Source organism: Cupressus sempervirens, chromosome 1 (genome assembly GCF_028749045.1).
Source record: "Cupressus sempervirens isolate cs-2001-9-10 chromosome 1, ASM2874904v1, whole genome shotgun sequence".
NCBI lineage: Eukaryota > Viridiplantae > Streptophyta > Pinopsida > Cupressales > Cupressaceae > Cupressus > Cupressus sempervirens.
In genome coordinates, this window is record NC_143118.1 from 424,638,839 (window position 1) to 424,646,580 (window position 7,742).

Genomic DNA, 7,742 nt, shown 5'->3' on the forward strand with positions numbered 1-7,742 from the left:
TCATGTTAAAATAATGAAGAAAAGTTAGAATCTATAGTTAATAATAGTTATAATTATAAGATTTAAATAGCAGGTTAGACAATTACTTTAATCAAATTAGTTACTTTTTAAAAGTCTAGAGCCATAATGGGATCTGTCATCGTGTATATGCAATGTTAATTGGGGCTCTCACTATCATATAGTCAAGAGTATTAGAGTTCCAAGATAGAAATAGTGTGCTAGAGAACTACTTTAATCAATCAATTAAAATATGACAACTATGTTAATCAGTTAGTTATCTTTTTTAAATTATAAGCACATAGTGGGGCCTGAAATTGTATACGTGCAATGCTTGCTTATTGTTGGCAAGATAAGTACTGAGAGGGGGGAGGTGGGGGTGAATCAATACTACAAATCAATTCACCTATTCAAACTGATATTTATTAACTATTAACTTGATGCTACAAAAATCAATTTACTTATTTGCTAAAATGTAAAGCAATAAAGTAATTAACCATAACAAATAATGCGCACACACACAACACTCCACGATTTTTGATCTCATAGCAATCCTTGGTTAGACGGTAAAATTGTAGTGGAGATGACACCCACAACTCTTCAGTGTAGTAAATAGTTATGTCTTGTTAGGAGCTCCAATTGTTGCCTTGTAAGTGACTCACCCTGTTAGGAGTGATTGATACAATTTTAGATGTATCCAAAATCCTATTAAAGACTACCTTGCTTAGGGATTTTATCCCCTGATTTTAGTGTTCACCCTATTAAGGGATTTACAAATTTGTCCTATTAAGAACTACCTTGTTAAAGGATTTTACAAACACTTGTTGAAATTGTTAGGAAAATAACAAGATAGAAGTGACATGTAATTGCCTTCTTCAAAACTTGTTCAAATCCTTTATGCTTTGTATCTTCCTCTTCAATCCTTCTGTAGATTTTTTGTAATCAAATTTGTGATTGCTCCTTGATTTTGCATCAATTTCTCATTCATTCATTACTTTCTTGTCTCTCTTTCTTCATGATACCTGACCCCTTTTTAATCTCTTCTTACCTTTGTTTGGAAAACCTAATTATGGTTTTGGACTTCCATAGCTTCCTCTGAAATCCATCTCATTCTCAATCTTTCCAAAAGCTTTAGTCGCGTTGGCTAGATCTAAGCTTGTTTAATAATTCCCTAGGTAGAAAATACCTTTATTTCCATTCATTGAAATTTTCTTGAATTGTCCATAAGATTTATTCACAAATCCTCATAAAATATTTTGTTGGGCTCTTTGATATATGCAAGATCATTTTCCTTTTTGTCCAGATTCGATGAAACTAACTCTAGTATTGTCGGTTCAATCATTCTTTCAAAACTATTTAACCTTTACCCATTTTGTTGATTGATCAATAGACTGGTTCACTTATTCACCTTTTTTCGTTTACTGATAACCGTATTTTACCAATAGTAAAACTTCCTCCTTTGTACATTCAGTGACTAACTTCTCTTTTACCACTTGTCGCTTAGTTGTTCCTTCTTACTAGTTGGTTAGTCCTATTTATTTGTTGGTCTAAACTTCTTTTACCTACCCAAAATCTTATTACCTCTCCATTGGTTTTCCATAAATGACAACCATAACTTCTAAAATCATCTTTAATAGCCTTTAGTATAATTTTCCAATCAACATTCTCCCCCTTTAGTATTGACGGAAAAAAGTCCAAACTTTTAAAACTTATCAACTCCTTCACCAATTCTTGTACATGATACTTATCTTCAAAATTATCTTACCTCCGCCATAGCTACCAGTCCTTAGCTAAAATACTATACTTCTACTCCTTTTTATTGAACTTTTATAGTACTCCCCCTTTTTTACCAATAATGCCAAAGTCTATAGCAAGAATTATATACACTAGGGTACTCACCTCATTATAGTTTGTCAAAGACAAATTTAAACTTGTCAGCTACACTATCCAACAAATATTCCCATGAGTCCTTTAGTGCTTTGAGTGCAATGCATTGACCCTGTAGGTCAAATAAAAGCTCTTCTATATTTTCCATGGTGCTCATGTCCATTATATTTACCAGTTGTCGTGCCCTCTTTAGATATTCTTGCATGATGTCCATATGTGATGTTAGCCTACCTTGAAGTTCTAGCAATCTCATCTTGATTCTATCTTCTTCAATTCTTAGCTTCTATTATTTGAATGCCATTCCCCTCATCTTAGATGTGTGGTTCATCATTGATAAGCTTGAAGGGTATATATTGCTTACATGTGTAGTCATCTCATTTTCAACTTCTGCAATCTTGGTTCTATATTTATAAACTGTTATTCCCAATTGATCCCATGGGGAGACTCAAGAGGGACCTTATAGATTCCTATCTATAATGTGCCATAATCAAAGTGATGTGATAGTGGATCTCAAATGAACCCAATGGTGGTGACCCTTGAAAGGTGCAACATAGAATGGAAGATTGAAGGACTAAGATCAAGAATCCTAGTATCCAAGAACTTCAAATTATAATGAAATACAAGCTCCCTAAGATGAGAATGTAAGATTAAGATAAAATGATGATGCAAGAGCAAGAAAATAAATCTAAGCTAACAAGATCAAGAATACAATCCTCCTAGTTAATCTATGTGATTTAAGCTAAATGCAATGAAAAATAAATACTAAACTAGGATAAAGTATGAGAATGCAAAGTGAGTGCCCAAGAATTCAAGAGTCAAAGCAACAATACGACAATAACATAAACTCTAAATATACCAGAGAGTCAAAAGAGAACCTCCTTTTAGATAGATTTGAATCCAGATAGAGATTAAGAGGAAAAATAAATTTCACTCACCTTGGAAGCTGTGCATTCACTGTGTAGACAAAAAGTCTTTTTTATTTTTAACTTTGAAATTCCTTTTTATTTACACACATAGCAAAAGGAAATTTTATTTAATCAAAAGTGAGCAAGTTCTTCTAATTAAATAAAACTAAGAATAAGGTGGTCAAACCATAGGGTGTGTGTACACCAAGATGGTGCACAAAAAAGTAGTTTTACATCCCAAATTTTGACCCAATTTAAAATGTTCATATAGCTGTTGAGGTTCACATGAAGTCAGTTGAGAGTTAAATTTGTTATAATCCTGCAAAATGGTAAGATGGTTAGTTGTTATAATTTCATATGAAATAACATGCTAGTTGATTATTTATCATGAGTTCATGGAATTGAAAAGGTGGTTAGCTGTTATGATCATTTATGATTAATAACTTGTTATGGTAATATGATTTAACTACAAAAAATTTCCTTTTAGGGAGCACGTCAAAGGGGTGGAAGCATTGTGAGAAAAGAATAGGGCACAGGAGCATCACCATCATTGGGCAAATGGGTATGAATTGTGAATCACCGTGGTTGAGGACCTAGTGACTGCATAATAGGATACACACATTAGAGACACATGAGTTATTAAATAAACATTTAAAATATTAATCATTTTAACTTAATTAATGCGTACCTCAAATGGCTTTAGGTTGACTTTTTCACTACATCATTATAATACATATTTATGTACATACACAGATATAAATTAAAGGTGACATCATAATATTATTTTTTTACAAGATTTTATCTATTTAATATGTACATTTAAATGCATGTACACGAAGATAAAATAAATCTTCTAAGATGAAACATGTATTTAGATATACATATTTAAAAGATACAACCTAGGGTAAACAATTACCATGTGCCATATTAATAAGATATATTTACATGCAAGTAAATAAATATGTTTATAATATTCTTTTGACATATAACCTTCAAATTCTTTTCATTATTTATTCATTTCTTTACTAGAAACCGAATTCCACACTTGGAATATTATATCAGCGTCCAAGAAGGCAGGACATTCTTTAAGAGTTATGGCTTCTTGAAAGGCTTGAGATATAGAATGCCTCTATATATTTGGAAGCTGATAGAAGTCGAATAGGTATTTTACTCTCCACACAATTTTTCTCCTGCATTTTATTTCCATAGTTTTACCCCTGCATTTCCTTTCCACAATTTTACTCCTTGTTTCTACACCCTTGTTGAAGGTGAAAATCAAACACATTCTGATATTGCATACAGATTTCTTTTTTGAGAAAGCCAACTATTGAACATCAAGCTAAGGCTCACGTTTCTATAACATGTTAGACCAAGAACTACTCGTTAGTGTACAACCAAGGCTCACATCCAAGGGACTGGTGAAATGAAACCAAGCCAAGGCTCACATTTTCCATTCTCAGACCAAGTTATGTGGTCAAACTTTCATATTTAGATTGTTCTATGTTTTTCTTAAACCATTTTTGTATTTGCAGTAGGAAGGAATGTTTCATGAAAATTCTGTACATTACTTCTGAATTTCAATCAAATAGATATTTGATAGTCCAATTTCTCTATGTTGTTGAGTCAAGATCAAATTTGCATGATATGTTCATACATCCTTGTTTTAATAAAGTATATCAGAATCAAATTATATCCTTCCAATCTTATTAAGATCATTTTCTATTATTTGATATACTAGAAATTGCAATGTTCTGGCCCCTGCTGGGGCTTAATAAAAGAATGGATACTCTAAGATTATAAACACCTGGGACTCACCTGAATGTATGGCCAATGAAAAGGGTGAAGAGGTGAGAGAGAGGAATCTACATTAGCATGAAAAAAAAATCAGATGTGACATAACAATTATTTATTATTTTAAAGGGAATCATTTGATAGCTCATGCATGTCCAATTCATTCCTTTTTTTCAAGTCGAGTGGTGTGATTAAGAACTAGGATGCTTAGTGGTTCCAGGTGTTCCATGTCTATTTTGGTTAGGGAGGGCCTTTCTAGTAAGAGAAAGTGTGGGGATAAGTTTGAGGTTCATGGTTGGGAGGTTAAGCCCCTGACAATGTTTCCCCTCTTCATGAGATGTGATGACGTACATCATATAAAGATAAGTTGAGCATCCAAACCTTTATTGGTAACAAGTATTTTTAATTTTATGATATTTATGTAAGTAGAAGATATGATGGATTAATTTATATCGTTGAATTCAGTTATTTCCTTTAATGAAAGAAACCTTTCTCATCAATTATTCAAATATTGTATGGATCAAATAATTTTTGGAAGGAATGCAAGAGGAAGTAACCAAGCCTGTCACTAATTACTATGACAACACAAGTCCTATAAATATATCAAAAAATTGGGTGATGCATGCAAAGACAAATCAAATATGTATTAAGTATCATTACTTGAGGGAGAAAGTTCAAGAAAAGAAAGTGATGCTTGAGTATGTAAAGTCAAAGGAGAATTTTTTTGAAATATTTACCAAGCCATTACCTAAGGATTCTTTTGAGTATCTAAGAGGTAAACTCAGGTTCCTACCCCTATCCAAAATTCACTAGGTAAAGCTACATGGTACATTAATTCCTGGATGAATTGAAATATGTTATGGAGTTGATACATAAGTGTTCACACTTTAGGAATATTTCTAAAGTTGTGAAGTTAACTATAATGAATTTGATGTAATATGTACATGTAAGGTACACAAGTAATTATAAGGTTTTATAAGTTCCATGTTGAAATTTATAATGACTTTTGATATTGTTGTCAAAGGGGGATAATATACTCAAAGGGGGAGAACAACTTAGGAAGAGAGAAGTGTAACTAGAGGAGAGAATAGATTGTAAGAGGGAGAATGTGCCAAATAGAGAGAATAATGAAATGAAGAAGATAAAAGAATGAACCTAAAAAAAAGATCATAATCAAAGGGGGAGTAATGTTGAGGAATGTTGAAGTTTTGCTACAGCTGAAGATACAAACCTAGTATCATTTTAAAGAACTAGAATTGTAAAGTTGTGTTGTTGACGATGCATACATTTGATTATCTTATGTAATGTTTTGTAATGTGGAATCTTATGTTATGTGTTTCCATCAATGAAAAATGGGGATATTGTTACACCCAATATATATTGTAATTGATTGTTAAGTGATGATACTATTTATTTATTTAGAAGAGTCATATCAGTTGTTATATTGTTGTTGATGTCAAAGTCTTAATTGGATGGAAATTATGCTAGCTCAGGCGAGTACCATATCATTTGATTGGTGAAGAGGATTCAAAGAAAGTATGATGGAGTGGGAGTTGATATGTAAGGTATTCAACGGATAATGAGTTGGACAATGGTCATGTAACATTAGTTTGATTGTTTTTACAATCATGTATTATTGAAATATGTTGAAGATCACAAACTTAACCAAGCAAAAATGTTAATTAAGGGAGATTGTATTCACCAAGTGAATAAAATATTACCTAAGCAATTGTAAAGAGGAAGGAAGAACACAATGTTGCACGAGAAAGTCTGTATTAACCAAGTTATATGTTGCTTGTGGAAATGTAATGTTTATGGAGTGACAACCCAATGAAAAAGTTTGAGAAATTGGAATGTGAGGTTGACTTCTGATAGAAATTTGGAAATTTTGAGGTCTATTACGAGAGTTAAATTTTTTTGCAAGATCAATGATGGAGAAAAATCAAGAAGGATAAGGACTGACACACAGTTCTATGTAAAGTTATATTTTCTATGTGTCTAATTTCATTATATAAAGAAACTTAGTTGTAAATATAAGATCAATGATTTTGATTAAGTGGAAAAAGGTGGAAGGATCTAGAAGCATTGCAAAATCTATTTAAAGAGGAGAAAATGACAGTTTTAGGTTGCTGGTTCAAAGTGCATGATGGTTTCATTGTGATGTTGTGTGAGAGTTGATGATGTTGAAAGAGATATAATTAAAGGTTGTAGTGGAGAGTGAAGTTTTTGAAGAAAAAAGAGCTAAGTGTTGAGCCAAGTGAGCCAAGTAGAGGAGAGAAGAGAAATGAGTTTGTGGAAGATAGAATCAATTAAGTGAGTAAAAGGCATAGAAAGTGCAAGAATTGAGATCTAATCAAGCAAAGGTAGTTTCTATTCTTAACAGATTAATTTATACTATTACAGTTTAATCACTATAGAAAAATTAATCAGAAGAACCAAGTGGTCCTAACAAGTCTATGAAATCCTATATGGTTACATTGATTAATGGTGTTTGTAAGTCCTTTAAACTAGGCCACTCATTTTGGTCCTAGATGGGGAGTGATAAGGTCTAGATGATATTTTGGTGAAATCTTCTAACAAGGTCACTTTAACAAAGTGTAGATTCTATTTAAAAAGGTAGTATCCTAACCAAGATCACTTCAAAAGAGTAAAATTTTTAGGTTGTCAATCCCAGGTGGTTTTTACCTTAACTAGGGTTTCATGTTAAATATTGATGTAAAAATTCTGTGAATGTTATTCATGTTGCAAGTTGATTTACATGTTTTTTTATAGTTTACTGCAACTCAGTAATAACTAAGTTATCACTAGGTAATTAATGGAAATTTAGAGACAATTGATAATGCAAGGAACAATTTGATAATAGTTTGAGAAGAATTTGATGTATGAGTTAAGTTTGATGTTGGATATGTCTACTGAGTGATTGGATGTATTGAAGTTAATGTTGTTAATGTTTATGTTGCTTTGATGGTCGTGAAATGTTTAAGGGACTATGACATAACTAGACATAACTAATTTAGCCCCTCCCCCTAGTTATCTAACACCATGATGATAGATAAGCGATTTAGAGAACATAGAACCGAGTTTGACCCACTAGTACATTTGACCACATTTTTAGACCAAAATTTTTGACCATTTATTAAAATGTTTTAGATTGGTCAGAAT